The sequence below is a fragment of the Argiope bruennichi genome, chromosome 8 (genome assembly GCF_947563725.1).
Source record: "Argiope bruennichi chromosome 8, qqArgBrue1.1, whole genome shotgun sequence".
NCBI lineage: Eukaryota > Metazoa > Arthropoda > Arachnida > Araneae > Araneidae > Argiope > Argiope bruennichi.
Genome location: NC_079158.1, coordinates 111,146,761 through 111,162,388, shown reverse-complemented (window position 1 = coordinate 111,162,388; position 15,628 = coordinate 111,146,761). Strand labels below are relative to the sequence as shown.

At 29.5% G+C, this 15,628-nt stretch overlaps 1 protein-coding gene across 3 annotated transcripts in view; it reads right to left on the bottom strand.

Annotated features, from left to right (window-relative positions):
- Nucleotides 1-15,628, bottom strand: part of LOC129981972 (uncharacterized) — a 76,008-nt gene that overhangs the window by 26,154 nt on the left and 34,226 nt on the right. The window contains exon 1 of one of the 3 annotated variants that reach the window (XM_056093052.1): nt 9,093-9,261. The exons of the other annotated variants lie outside the window; for them this stretch is intronic. The gene's annotated coding sequence lies outside the window, so the exon portion shown is untranslated. Of the gene's footprint in view, nt 1-9,092; nt 9,262-15,628 lie in introns of those variants that run through there. 3 annotated transcript variants of the gene reach the window in all.

Below are 15,628 nucleotides of genomic sequence, written 5' to 3'. Positions count from 1 at the left end.
AAGACTTTCTAATTGTGCATTTTCCGATGCTACTCATATATATAAATGGATAATTTTAACTGACCTACACATATTTACCTTTGAATAAGCCACTATTATCTCTTCTATGTATCATCTAAAACGATATCGCAATATATGTATCTGCAAATCAAACAGCCGAAATGTTACCAATACATGTATTGTTAACCTAGATACTTTGCAAGATGCCTTTTAGTCTGTGTAAATATAACTTTTCACTTCCAAATGCACGAAGAAAATATACTTGACAGCTAATTTTCAACAAGCAGAGCAACACAATGCATTCTTGCATTGTTGATGGTATCTTTTGACAAATCAGATCTAATAACTTGGCAGGAGAATTAATCTACTTAACGTCCTGTTTCGAGATGCGGACAAACACTGGACGCATGCTGATCTCCGAATTGATATGAATGATTTTCCTTTAGCAATCGTACGATCCAGTCGAGTATCAGAAATTATGATAGCAATAATTCAGATTGTGGTCAGTTTTGTTGATAATCCTTTGACATTGACACAAAGATTGACCTTTTAAGGACTTCGTGACAGACAAAGATGTCGAACTTCGATTTCACTAAAGCAAAGGAAATGTTTAAAGGATTTGCTAAATCTATGCCTGATTCAATAGTGTTTTCTGAGATGTAGGTTAAAAGTTTCGAAAGAAAGTGCTGTTTCTTTTTTTCAGCTGATTGCTGCATTCGCTTTACAAATATATAAATGATTGCAGTTGCAAAATCATTTGTTTGATTTTGATTTTTTCTTGCATGATATAAAAAAACCCGACCTGGTCGTTCTTATACATTTTCTTATAATATTGTTGCATGATTCTTATAACCTTGTTGTACATGCGGTTGCATGCTGTGTTTTCAATGAAAAAATCCACATAATAAAACAATCAAGTAAAATTCAAATATTGTTTGATTTCCAAACAACAGAGTTAAGCAATTTTATTTATAATTTTAAAAGTTTTACATGTTTAAAGGATAAAAGGTTACTTATAGGGAGTTTCATTTCAAAATAAGAGCAAGAAAATCTTTGAAAGGTACATAACTGAAAATCTATACATAGTATAAAATGAAGTCTCCTGTTGTTGTTTGTTTCTTATGGCACTTGCCACTGACAAGCCCGCTGTTACGAAGACAGCGATTTAAGCCTGAGGGGGAACGTCTCTTATTTTTTTATAGCAGCGCCAACTAGGGCCAAGAGTACGACTTTGCTACTCACGCATCACTCATTCGCTTGCACAGTCCCTTTTTACAGGAGGGCACATTCACACATCTCACAGATAGAACAGCAGAAGAACAACCACGCCCAAACCGGGACTCGAACCCGGGACGCCCAGATCACGGGGAAGACGCGCTACCCCTATGCCAGGACGCCTGCATGAAGTCTCCTGAAAGCATCTATAAGTTGAAACCCTAAAAATTCGAGAAATACTTAACTAATTTTGGAGATATTTTTACTATTTTGTAGGGCATTTATTGGGGAAGGTTTTAGTATATTGAAGTCATATCAAAATAAAAAAAGGAGTTTTATAATTGCGATTTTAATTATTTTCCTACTATGAATCGCGCATGCGTAAAGCAGGAGTATCTGTGCTTTGCACTTATCTGCGCGTGAGCAGAAATCTCAAACTTCGCATGTACGAATAGCAAGAGCTGTGGTATTCATATGTGATACATTTCTTTGTTTACGTCTGATTTTAAACAGCGATTCAAATCTCATTATCTCCAAAAGAAGGAAATTCAACCCTGGCTGGAGCACATTAAATACCAAAACGCTTCGTTTGTTGAGCGATAATGAAAACATAGAGGAAAAAAATGTTAAGTTAGCGAATATCAGAGAAAGAATGTCCACACTTTCTTCAAAGGAGAGTTCTTCTTCTGAGCGAAGTAACCATCTCTCTTTAAATCGCACTGCAATTGAATTACAGAGACAGAATGAATCTCCCCTGTCTGCTGACAGAGAAAGACATTTAAATTTGAGACATAGGAGAAGAAGTGAAAGAACAAACGTTCCTGATATTTGGTCCGAAAAGGAGTACACAACTCTGAATTTCGATCCATGTGTGGATTACAGAAATGATGCCTCAGTTTCAATAGGAACAATGTCTATAGTCTGTCCATATTGTTCAGCTTTAGGAACAACTTTGATATACAATCATTTTCGCCAAAAAATAATTTATCGCCAAATTTTATCTAAATGGCCGAATGTGGCGAAAACGACAGCAATAGGATAACGGTAGCAAAAGTGACACCGAAAAATTGCCTACCTCGCAAGGCGCAAAATGCATGTATATCAAAGCTTAGCTCAACTTTAAAATGGAAAGGTGAATTAAAAGGCATGTGTTGTTTACAAGGGAAAATTGAAGCCATTTTAACAGTTTAAATATGGAACAGCATTGATATACAGTCATTTTCACCCAAAAAGTTTATCGCCAAATTTTAGCAAAAAGGCTGAATGTGGCTCGAACGGTAGCAATAGCGTTTCCAATCTAAAGGTTCCGAGGAACGCTGCAGCAAATTAACGGAAATATAGAAAAAGAAGTCAATAAGTACAGTAAAATGAAATGCATGCAAAAAAATTTATTCGAAAATAATGAAAGTAAGCAGAAGAAATAGGTGCAGTAAAAAAAAAAAATCAAGGGAAATGAACAGGAAAGGTCGAAATATAGTAGCATACAGTAACATAAAAAATGACGGCGATGTAACCGAAACAAAGAGCCACCGAATAATTGCCTACCTCGCAAGGCGCCAAATGACTGTATATCAAAGCTTAGCCCTAAATATTTCTGAATATGTGCTATAAAAAATTGTTTTGTAGTTATTTTTGATGATTTCTAAATATCTTTTTGATCCAACATGACATTCCCATGCCATATCGGGTGGTGGCTAGACTTAAGTTTAAAGCTAATTTTTCCCCTTAGATTTTATGCCAAGGGCAACGCTGTGCGGGTACTGCTAGTATTATAATAAATAAAATAATTAATTGATTAAAACTTATATTATTTTAAATTATGCACTTAGAATAATCTTTAGCATTTAAGCATATAAAATATCTTTTATATTATATATCTTATTCACAAATAGACAGACAGACATAATTCAGAAAATATGTTTTTGGAATACAAGGAGGCCTGAAACATGGATATTCATCAAAATCTCGAATTATATAATGAAAAATTATTTGAATTTTGAAAATGAAACATTATATAAATTTTGCAAATGAAAAAAATATACAAATTTAAAAAAATGAAAAACATATGAAAAAATATATGAATTTTGAAAATGAAAATTAATATTATTAGTGTACTCGTTTTCAAATTTCAGTTAGTTCTTATAAAAATTGAGTTTCTTTAAGAATTTTATTGTTGCTTTTACCTGCTACGTTGGATCAAAACATTGTTTAGAAACCATGAAGGATTATTATCAGTCTATTAGCAGATACCGTATCTTTTTTTTTTTCAGCCAAGGGCAACTTTTTGGAGGACACTAAATTCTAATCCACGATATGAAATCTAGATTATCGTTTCTGACACGGAACTTTCGGAATTTTCACATATACATACAGCAACAACAACATTTAAATGTTTGGTCTAAGGCACCATTTAACTCATAATTATGTGGTTTTTATGTTTGAATGCGTAATGAATTCTATACATATGACGTCATAGTCACATGATAATGTAAAAGTTCATTAATATTATATAACTTTTTTTTCATATACAAAGAACAAGTGTTGTAATCATTAAAAATGGGATCCAGATTTTGATGAATTTTTACGTTTCAGACGTCTCTGAACACTAAAAACATATTTTTGGAATTACATCGGTTTGTCTGTGAACACAATATTTCAAAAAGACTTTGAATGAAATGGATAATTTCCACAGATTAAATTTGATTTGGGTTCTTTGTGTCAAATTTGCAGATTTCTATCAAATTTTGAATGAAATCCATTTACGAGTAATTTCTTTGTTTATTATATTGCAAATAAATACGATACCTGCAAATCATAAATAGCTAGACAGATAATATTTAGTACACAATTTTAGCATTTGAACTGCCTATTCGTATATTTTGAACCGAATCTTTTAAAAGGTCGACCATTTATCAGTCTGTACATTCCCATGCGTGTAATTGAAATAACTTTAAAATGTAACGATTTAGAAAATTAAAATTTAGTATGCAATCTCATTAGCAAATTTTTTTTGTACAATATATTATTGTGCAAAAATCCTTTTTGTACAGTAATATTATTGGCAGTAATCATGAAAAAACGCCGAAATTCAGCTAAATTTTTAATTAATTAATTAAATAATAAATTAAATTTAAATTTCAAATTATATATATATATATATATATATATACGTGTGTGTGTGCTAAATTTGGTAGTTGTATGTCAAGCAGTCTAAGCAGTAACCAACACATACAAAGAAAGAGAAAGACATGCACTCACATTCATGTTTATTATTAGTATAGATTGTTGGATTGTTGCAGTTCAGTTTTATAGTGTTTTAAAAGAGTACTTAGTAAATTGATTGATTTACTGAAACTATAACTATTAAGATTATCAAAAAACTTTACTGAGTTTATTATTAAGTAACTTATATATATAAACTATTTTTCATTTATTAACAATCATTTATGAAAACTTTTAAACGCTAAAATCGAAAGTCTTTTAAGCCGATTTTAATCGAAATAGAAAGTTGCTATTTCTCTTGTACAGTTATTTTTAGATCGGGTTTTTTAAGTTCGATATTCCGGATCAAATTTTGATCTTCACCCTATCAGCTCCGAATTGATTAAATTCCATTGCATTAAATAACCACCTAATTACTAAGGAGAATATGTTTCAATCAAAAACGCTTTTTAGAACATCACAGCGCTCTAGTATATTTCTCCCTCTCTTCGCTGAGTGCAAGTGCACGTTATTCGGCTATTCGCGTGAAGCAAAGGAGCATCCAAGCATAGAGGAGCGAACAGGTGAAGAAGGCGACACCGTCGTGTGACACAGATGCGCTGCCACCGTCGCACTCTAATGTTGCAGAACGATTCAGAATGGACCCGTTCTCTCGGCGTGTTCGTGTTATGGCACGATGGGCTGGGTTGCTCCGCGTGGATGGGATTTCCATTTCTTAAGCACCTAGTGAAGAAGGTTGTATATCAACCTGTCACTCAATTTCACAAATAAGAGATTGGCGTATTTGTTTGTGAAGAAATAGCCGGAAAAATCGTATGAGTGAATCAAGATTTATGATTAAACGGGACTCAAAGATGAGAAGCTATTAAAAAGAAATTAAGAAAGATAGCACGAACGATCGACTTCATTATTATTAATTTATTATTACTCATTAATGATCGAGCCTAATAAATTAATAAACTAGTAGCCTTTGTGGACCAGTTGGTTCAACTGGAATATTGGTTATATTTAGTTTCGGTTAAATCGTTTAAGTATAATTTCATGTCCATAATGTCTCACTGGATATGAAATGGACACTCAATGGGCAATGATGTCAGATATTAGAGCTATGTAATTTATTTGCTTTATATACCTTCAGTTCATTGTATACATAATAGTATGATGTAACGGCGATCAATCGCATTATACCACTGCGCTATTAAATCTAGATTCAAGTTTTCACATATTCCACATTTAACTGAGTTGTAACCCCTTTCATTTATTTATTTTATTGTAAATTAGACAGACATTGAAAAATTCTTATTCTTTAACTTTCAACTCTGGAAGTAAAGAGCGCAATTTAATATTTGATTAAAAATGATATTTCAGGACCACAATGCAATTTATTATTGGAAAATTGGTAAGAAAATATATGAACAAAATTGTCAAAATTTAGAAGAAAAATTGTACGATTTTTAAATTGGCATCATTTAACAAATAAGGTTTTATAGTTTGAAGTGTTGCAAAATTGGTTTTTGTGCAAAAATATTCTTGAAATTATCACAGAAAAATGCCGAAATTCAATTTAATTTTTAATTATTTAAAATATTTATTAAAATAATAAAAGAGGCAGAGTTCCAACACAACACCGAGCTAACCACTACCACATCCTAATGTTATTGCACAAAAATAATTTTTATACCTTTCCAAAAGTTAAAAAAAAAATTACTTTTTAATGATACGGTTTAATAATGGAGTAATATTTTTATCTGAATTCAGAAAAAATATATATATATATTTTTTTACTTAATTTCTAAAAACTATTTCTTTGAAATTCAAATCACATCCCCCGCCTCCTCAAACATTTAATCTCATGATTTTTCCCATTGTTGCAAGTTAAAGAAGAAGGATTCTCTTAAACATCAGTATAGTATACGGGACGAATAAAAAAGTGAAGCTATAATACTACGGAAGTCAAGAAGATAGGCGAGCCGGCGTCATGGCATAGAGGTAGCGCGTCTTCCTCGTGATCTGGGCGTCCCCGGTTCGAGTCTCGATTTAGGCATAGTTGTTCTTCCGTTATTCTATCTGTGAGATGCGCGAATGTGCCCTCCTGTAAAAAGGGGTTGTGCAAGCGAATGAGCGATGCGTGAGTAGCAAAGTCGTACTCTTGACCCTAGTTGGAGCTACTTTAAAAACAAGAGACGTTCCCCGTCCAGCTTAAATTGCTGTCTTCGATGTAGCGGATTTGTCCGTGGCAACTGCCATAAGAAACAACAACAACGGAAAATAGATGAACCACACGTTTATATTCTTAATAACCCAATGATGCCCGTGAATAATCTCCATCAGAAATGTTCAAACACAATGATGCCCGTGAATAATCTCCATCAGAAATGTTCAAACACAATGATGCCCGTGAATAATCTCCATCAGAAATGTTCAAACACAATGATGCCCGTGAATAATCTCCATCAGAAATGTTCATGTATATAATGAAAAGAACACGACTTTAATGTATGAAAATTTCACTGAATCATAGACATGAAGTTTATTTAATCAATTTAATTCATATTAAATATAACCAATATCCCGGACGAACCAATTGGTCTCCAGAGGCAACAAGTATTTAATTAATTTCAACCGGCATCCAACAAATAAATGCTTTTAGATCTGTATTTGCAGTAGTTTATTGGTAAATTATAAGAAAATAATATCTGAAAATTGCAAGCAAGTTATTTTACATTATAGTTTCTTTAATTATACTTATTTTGTTAAAAAAATGTGAGGCAAATATTGACAAATAATCAATAAACTCCTCCCATTACTACCTCTACATCTATTTAAACGTAATGCAATAAAAGAATATTAATTCAACATGGCTTGCAAGAAAAGGCACCACGCACATGCCGTATGGGATGATATAAACATTACATATAAAGCTTGAGTCTCTATTAACTTTCCTGTAAAAATTTACAAATGCATTTTATGAAAGTCGCACGTATTTAGATATTGTAATTTGATTAAAAACAAAAATTATTTTAAAGTTTTCATAATGATCATTGAAATATTTGATTTACTGGATTAATGCCAAACTTTGTAATTTTCTAAGGATTAATTGATGAAATTATAATCATTACGAATTATGGTAAAAATTTGCAATAATGAAATTCAGATTGCAAATTTCTCGAAAGCTAAAATCAATATCTCACGAAGGCCGAAAAAATTCATTTTATCTAAAAGTAAGTAATATGGACCTCAAACTGCATCGAATTATTATTTAAAATTCAATAACTTTAAGTAAACAACAGTTCACCTTTGGGTAATGGAATCAAATTCGCATTGTAATCAAAATTCAAAAAATGTATGAAGAACTCTGATCTTTTATGATATATTAATGTCATACATATGTCATTACATGTATTCATTTTAATATTTATATATACATTCATTTTAATATTTATATATACATTCATTTTAAATATTAAACGATTATAATTATTTTGTTTTAATGTTCATTATACGATTATAATAAATAATATTATGTGGGCAAAATTTGAATTAAAAATTGGCCCTTTATAGTAAAAGAAAAAAAAATCAAAATTGAAGATTAGAAAATTTATATTTTTTTTATTTAAAAATAAATGCTGAAATTGTAACAAAATTTTAATAGCAGTAAAATTGTAAAACAAAATGGGCAATAAATAAATATTTGATTTTTTTTCTAAAAATGTAACAGAAAAATATTACCACAATATCAGTTGTATAGAAATATGCTAAGCAAAGGTGATTTCTAATTCATTTAAATAAAAGAAATATAATTTTTGGAGTTTTAAAATTATAAAACGAACTCTGGTTTAAAGAATGAATGTCTACATTATTAATTTTGAGTAAAAAGAAAATGTAAAAAGAAATCAAAGTTTTTGTAAAATGAAGTCAAAATTTTATGAAAAGAGAAAACAAAATGGGACGAAAATAATATCAGAATTCTTTCTAAATATGTTAGAGAAAAAATAGTATCACAATATCTAATTTTACAGAAATATACAAAACAAAGAGGATTTCTAATTCATTTACTTTTAAAAAAATGCAATTTTTGGAGTTCTAAAACTGACCGAAAACGAACTCTCTCTTTAAAGAATGAATGTTTATATTATTAATTTTGCTATTATATTCAATTAAGCAATTTTCAATTTATTGGCAGACAATTAGAAAATTTAGGATTTCCTTGTCTTTTTTTTTACGATTAAACATTTAAAATGCATAATTTTTTAACCCTTATGTTCATTTTGTATAGTATACCATACATACAACTTTATAAAAATATACTACCACTATAAAATAATTTTTAACTTAGTTAAATAATTTTTATATACATTTTTAATACATTAATAATAATAATAATAATTAATAATAATGTATATAAAATAATTTTTATATACATTTTTTTGTTTTTCTTCAAAAAAGCAATTTTGCCACGGTAAGGGTTAAAAATAGCTTTGAAAATGCATATGATTTTAGATATAACATCAGAATTCTCTAAAACACAAAAATAAAAATACATATTCTCTTATACCGAAATATACTACGCATGGATAATAAATATATTGCACTAGTCCCAAGGGAGAAAAATATGAAATCACAGAATTCTTAAAATAACTCAAAAATTAACTCACTATTACTCGTCTTATTAGTTCCACTTTAATCCCGTCAACGGCGATTAAACACAAGGCAAGGAATATAAACCAGTCAAGGCCACACACCAACTTAAGACACTTGTTACGGACCGATAATCCATGAAAACAATTTACATCGATACATCCTTTCGAAATCGCTGTCAAAGTTAAACTGAAGTAATAGGAGATATTATTGACGGCAAAAAAATGCAAATAGCGATTATGATTGCTTCCGCGTGGCGGGTTCTAGGAGCCACCCCACCGAGCTGCTACTGTAATAACCGGGGTCATGTCTGGAAAAGGGAAGCATTGCTCGTTACGTGAGGAACAATCGAACTTGCTTCGTTCCGGATTTGCTTTCACTAAAGTTTTTGTTCAAACGGAAAAAGGAAAAACGAACGAACGAAAAAAAAAGGAGGAAAAAGAAACAGTAATTGGCAAATATTGGTCACACTCAAACAGAGAATTTATTCTTGGTTGTTTTACTGTGGATTCATTATTTACAACCCGGTTTGCGACTTTACTGTGTTTTCGTATGGGAGGAAAAATACAGATGGATCGAAATCAGTTGCGGAACTGGATTGTGAACGTTACTTAACTGTAAATCTGAGTAACAACAAAGTGTTGGGAGGTTTATAATTACAGTCGATAATTCGATATCTTCTGCAACAGCCAATGGATCAATTCGATCACAATCACAGCTTTCTTGTTCGAATACTTATCAAATCGATAGATTAACTACATTGATTTGGAATTGTATGCCACCCATTCTGAAGGTAATTAATTTCATTTCCTACACTTCGACTTCATTCGCTAAGGTCCATTGTGTTTCAAAGATTTCAGCGATAAGTTGTCAATTTTTAGAAGCAGAAAGGCGCTGTAGCGATTACAGCTTTGTTCGTGTTTCAGACGCCTATCTTTTTTTTAGTCATTTGAAATGCTAATTAACGACACCAAAGTTTTTAAACAGAGTTTCTGAATGAAATTATTCTAATAAGTTATACTAATTAATTAATTCGTTTAACTAATTCTAATTTTATTATCAAATCACTATGACATGGAATGCAACTGCATTTTGTAGCAAATTTTAAGCATTAAAAATAATGATAATGATGGAAGTTAAAATTTTAATTGCATTATGTTAGCTATTAAACTATTTGTTATAACGCTAACTGCACATTTTAAACTTCAACTAATAAAATGCGAGAAAGATCACGAGTTTCATTTTAATTTGCCCATTATGATTATAATTTGTATATTATGATTTTAATTGACCCATTATAATTCTAATTTGAAAATCTACAATCTGATTATGTTTGAAAGTTGATCCACGGACTGAAAAAATATTTATAATAGTGAAAATTGTGACGAAAAATATCGTCATAAAAATGACTAGAGATGAATATCCAATAACCATATTTAAGTTTAGCTATATGAATGAATATATTTTATTAAAAATTCAACATTCATTTTTAAAAAGAAAAATTAATCTCACTAAGCAATTGGAACATTTATGTTGATAAATCCCTATTAATAAAAAATAGTTATTTTATTATAAAATGCATTCAGAAATGCGATTAAATTTAATATCGCAATACCTTAATGAAAACAGGATGTACTGGTAAATTATTTCATATTTTAATCTTTTTTCCACAAACGGTTATTCGCAGATTTTTTTTCTTCTTGGAAAGTTCTGAGAATTTTGCATTGTTCTTCACTGAGAGACAAGATTATCTTCTGGAATTAATGTAATAATGAAATTCAACATAAAATGTGAATTTATAATTAAAGTAGGCCAGAATTGTGGTTTCACAGTCAAAAAACTGAATATAATATTCAAGCTGAAACAGGGTAGATTTATCAAAGTAAGAAATTAAATGGTTATTTGAAGACTTTTTTAAAACTATATGAAGGTTTTTATTGCAACATACTTAGAAATTTGTAGAAAATAGTAATCAAATGGCAAAAATCAGGGTCTATCCGAGAGAGTTGCGAATGGTACGAGTACACAAGCCTAGGACATCACTATCTTTTGCAAAAGCGAACTGCTTGTTTTTTTTTTGTTTTTTTTTTCTCTGTTTTAATCTGAAGTACATACATTTGTAAATATACTACGCGGCTTTTGAACATTTCTCATCCACCAATTCAAGACGAGTTGGATATTTTGAATCTCATTAAAAAACTGCAAAGAGATCTAGCAACAATCAAAACCAACATACTTCCTTAAATATTTTATCTATTGTGTTCAAATTAGATGAACAAATTAAATTATAGTGATATTAGGATCGATTTTGCAATAAAAGATGGAAGAAGGTGAAAAATAGAATCACGCATTTTCGTAATTAGCATGTTAAGTCGTGTTTTATAAGTTTAAAAGCAATGCAGTCTTTTTTGATTAATGAACTATTATTTTTACAATTGGAATGTTAACTTTATAAAAATATTTTAATTATTATTTTAGTGTATTACTTTCTAATTTATGCAATGTAATATATAGTGAAAAGCAGCAAATTATTATTTTATTCATACGAAATATGTTTCAATGTCCTGGAAATCAACTTTGCACCAAACTCCTAGAAGAGAAAAGTCATTTCCGAATTCTTCACGCTTCTTCGATGGAAATTAAAATTCGAAGGAAAACGTTTTAATTCCCTGTTTCTCAAATATCTCATTATAATAACTAAGATATTTTGAGGCAAATGTTCGGCCCAAGTTTCTCTCATCATCTATCTTTCAAGATTTGATCGAAATATAACGCAGAAAGATATTTTTACAATCTACTGACAAGGAAAACAATTATTACCATAAAAACTTTAATCTTTATTAACCTTTTAAAAAATTATTTTTTAAAAAAAATTGATAAAATTCTTTTTTATTTTTATTTCTTGAATAAATTTTTGAGAAAAAGCTTCAAGAGTCGTTTTTATTTTTAAGTATGGCTTATGACCAACAAACAGTCGTTGCCATTCAGGAACACCAAACTTTAGTTGAGTAAATGATTCATAAATTATAATAAATACATCCTTTAATAACTTATTTTTAAAATAGAAAATTTTAACTCAACATCGCAGAAAAAAAATAACATATTCTCAACAGCACAAGCAAAACAAAAAGGAAATGCAAGTGAAAAACAGACATTTATTTTTATTTTTCATCCATAAAATTATCTTAATGGCAACGAGTATTAGAGCTTCATTCTTATTCTCATCTTTAACTTTAAACTACCAATACTTGCATATATACTATCTATAAAAATTTATTTTGTGCATCTCGAAAATGGCTCTAAATATAATATTTAGATAATTTAAATAAGGCTTTGGTTTTTATTCCTAAAGAAAGGCGATTTTGCATATATATACATATTCTACTAGCATTTTTGCCACAAGATGACAACATATTGGTACCTAAAAATTTTATGAAATGGCGTTGGTAGATGTAAGATTTAAAAATATTCATATGTAATCAGTGTGTGATTCATGTCTAAATATTTTCTCAGAAAAAAAAAACAATTTTACAAAAAAAGTAATCTTTGAGCGAAGGGCGGTCGTTCAAATATTAATATTTTAAAAGACAAAATTGTATTAGTTAAGGCTGAACTTGGCACTCAGAGGTTAAAATAGCTGTGACTATATTCACCATTTTTGAGTATTTTTCACTTCGCTTCAAAAATAAATAGATTTTTATGTAAAAAAAATTTAGCATTATATTTTTTTCAACATAGCATGATTCAATTTGAATTTAATGTAAGAAATTTGATTAGAGTTGCCAACAATGGCAAAATACAATAATTGAGAAATCTCCCAAAATCCTTCGCTGTCCATAATAGTACAACGGGAAACATCTCTTTCCACATTTCGGAACCTCAACAGCATGAAAATACGAAGAAAAAATGCACTAAAGCTTTTGTTTCATCAACTTTTTGGAAGACATGGGGGGAAAAAAGAGAAAAAGAAAGCAAGCGTAACTAAACAACCGCTACTATGAACATTTCCGATTTGATTGTTTCATATATTTTCCCATAACTTTCCTTCGCTGTTTGATGGTAAACTTCTTTGAGCGTTGAAATTTTCTTTCAACGGTTCTCAAAAGAAATGTAATTACATCTTTCATAATCTCCATTATTCTCTTTCAAAGTTGAAAAAGAGAATAAATAAAAAAAATTGACTTCTCTGTTGATTCAAATTGAAGGAGGCTCTAATGTTAGTAAAAAAAAAAAAAAAGACATAACCAACCAAAGCATAAATCCGCATTTTTTTCTGTATTTTTTTTCCTCCCTCGCCACTGGTTCGTTCAACTCTTTTCATGGTCGAATCTACCAGGGAAAGCCCAATTCAGAACTTTTCTGCTCTGTTGCCAATTGGCTATTGGCTTCCGAACATAAACCACCTGCAAATCGCTTTGATAACACTGACCGTTTGCTTTCACTGTTCAAAGTGTTGAAAAGCATTTAGAGAGCAAATTGTTTCCCCTCAAATGCTTCCCTGTAAACAATTAACGGAGAAAGCCGAGACAGTTGCTATTCTTAAAAAGTACATTAGCACGCTTTCCCTGTTCTTTTGTTTGAGTAGACTTCCTGGTAAGGTAATTGGACACACCGGTGGTTGGAATAAATTTTCCTGAGATAAAAATCCTTTAAAATTTTGACAAGGATAACGGTTAATGACTGTTTGGTATGCTAGAGGGAGTAATAAATTGTCCTATGTGAGTAAAAAAAAATTTCGTGTGAGCTAATATGGTTTTAATATTCGGAGAAAACACCTCCAAGCTTATTATTATTTTTTAAGAATTGTTTTGACCTCGATATTTAAAAGTGTAATTTTATGATTTGTGCTTGTGGCATCGTTAAAATGTGAAAAATTTCCTGGTACATCTATTCTCAAATGCTATAACTATTGCATGATGGCAATATAATTTGGATTCTGTTTATAAACAAAGCTGTTTTTGTTACATACAGTAAGAAAAAGAAAAAGCTTTTAGTCTAATTTAAACTTATTTTTACATTTGAAAAAAAAAATTATCTAGTTGCTTTTTTTTTCCTAGTTTTCGAGATAATATTTTTATTTTTCTAGAATTTGAATTTATACAAAAAAAAAAGTGGTTGATAGTGAATCACGCTGTTTTAAAAATTGTTTGTTTTTTCTTTTTACTTCATGATGGTACCTAAAAACTTTTAGTTTTCATTCTTTGAAAAAAAAATGTTTATGTTTCAATGACACTTCAGCATCTCTGTAAAGGTTTGCAATAGAGTTTTAGGAAGAGTTAGTAGCAAAACTTTGCTACCAAGATCTTAAATTTTGAAAATAAAGTTATGCAGCGATGTATATGATTAATAGAATTCCGGTTTGATTTGATTTCATATTTTTCCTTTTTGATTAGAGATAGTATAATTTTAGTAATGAATCAAATTCATCACACGCGACTGATATTACAAAACTCAATCGATAACAAATTAGAATAATTTGCATTTACAGTAAATTTTGATTAAAGACGACTACATTAAATCTCTAATACATACATGTACAATGAAAGCATTGACATCGCATCACTAAAGAACCTTCAATTGTACTTTCCAACATGATTGTGTTTTTCGATTGTATTACAATCTTGTAAACAGCGTGTTGCGTCATGAAAAAGTCGTACTTAGATATTTATAAATAATATCTATCTATTAATAATATTACTTAGATACTTAAAAATTAACTTAACCCTTTAAAGGGCAATTTTTTTCTAGTCATATTATGTTAAAATATTTTTAGGCTTGAAATTAGAATAAGAAAAGGGATTCATTTAGCTTATTAGATACATTTAATTTGATTCATTAATTAATTTGGTTAATTAATAATTAAGTAACAAATCAAGACACATCATTTTGTGTAAGATGAAGAACTAAAACATCTAAGTTTCTGACTTACTAAAAAAATGTGTCAGAACTGATGCCAACCTACATAATTTCATACAAAGATTGATAAATTTGGTGGGAAGCATACTTCCCACGGCCTTAGAAAGGGTTAAATACTTATATTTAGAGTTAACTAATTTGGTACTTAATTATTTACTGTCTAATAGTTGTTCAATAAGAAAATTGTTAAAAATTTTAGCTATATTTTAATTTATTAAAAATATAAACTTTAATGTTTGTCTTCAGAATTTCAAATGATATTATAACATAGATATCATTTTACACTTATTCAAATTTCAAAAATAATTAGCGTTTCAGTGATGCCAGTTTTATTTTTATAAAATTTTTATTATAATATTAATGAATTTTATTCGACATTTATAATCCATTCACTATTGAAATTCAAATATAGAACATATTTAAATTGCAAAAATATTTAATTTCCAAAATTTTTTTACGCACTTTTGTTCCAAACTTGAAAGTGTTTCATATTTTCAATTATTTTGATTTAGTTTTACGTATTTTTAAAAACGACGTCGATACAATTAATTAGCTATATAGATGATTAAAATAATTTGTTTAACATAATATTATGATAGTATGTTGTTTTGGACTAGAGATTTTTTGCGATTTTTTT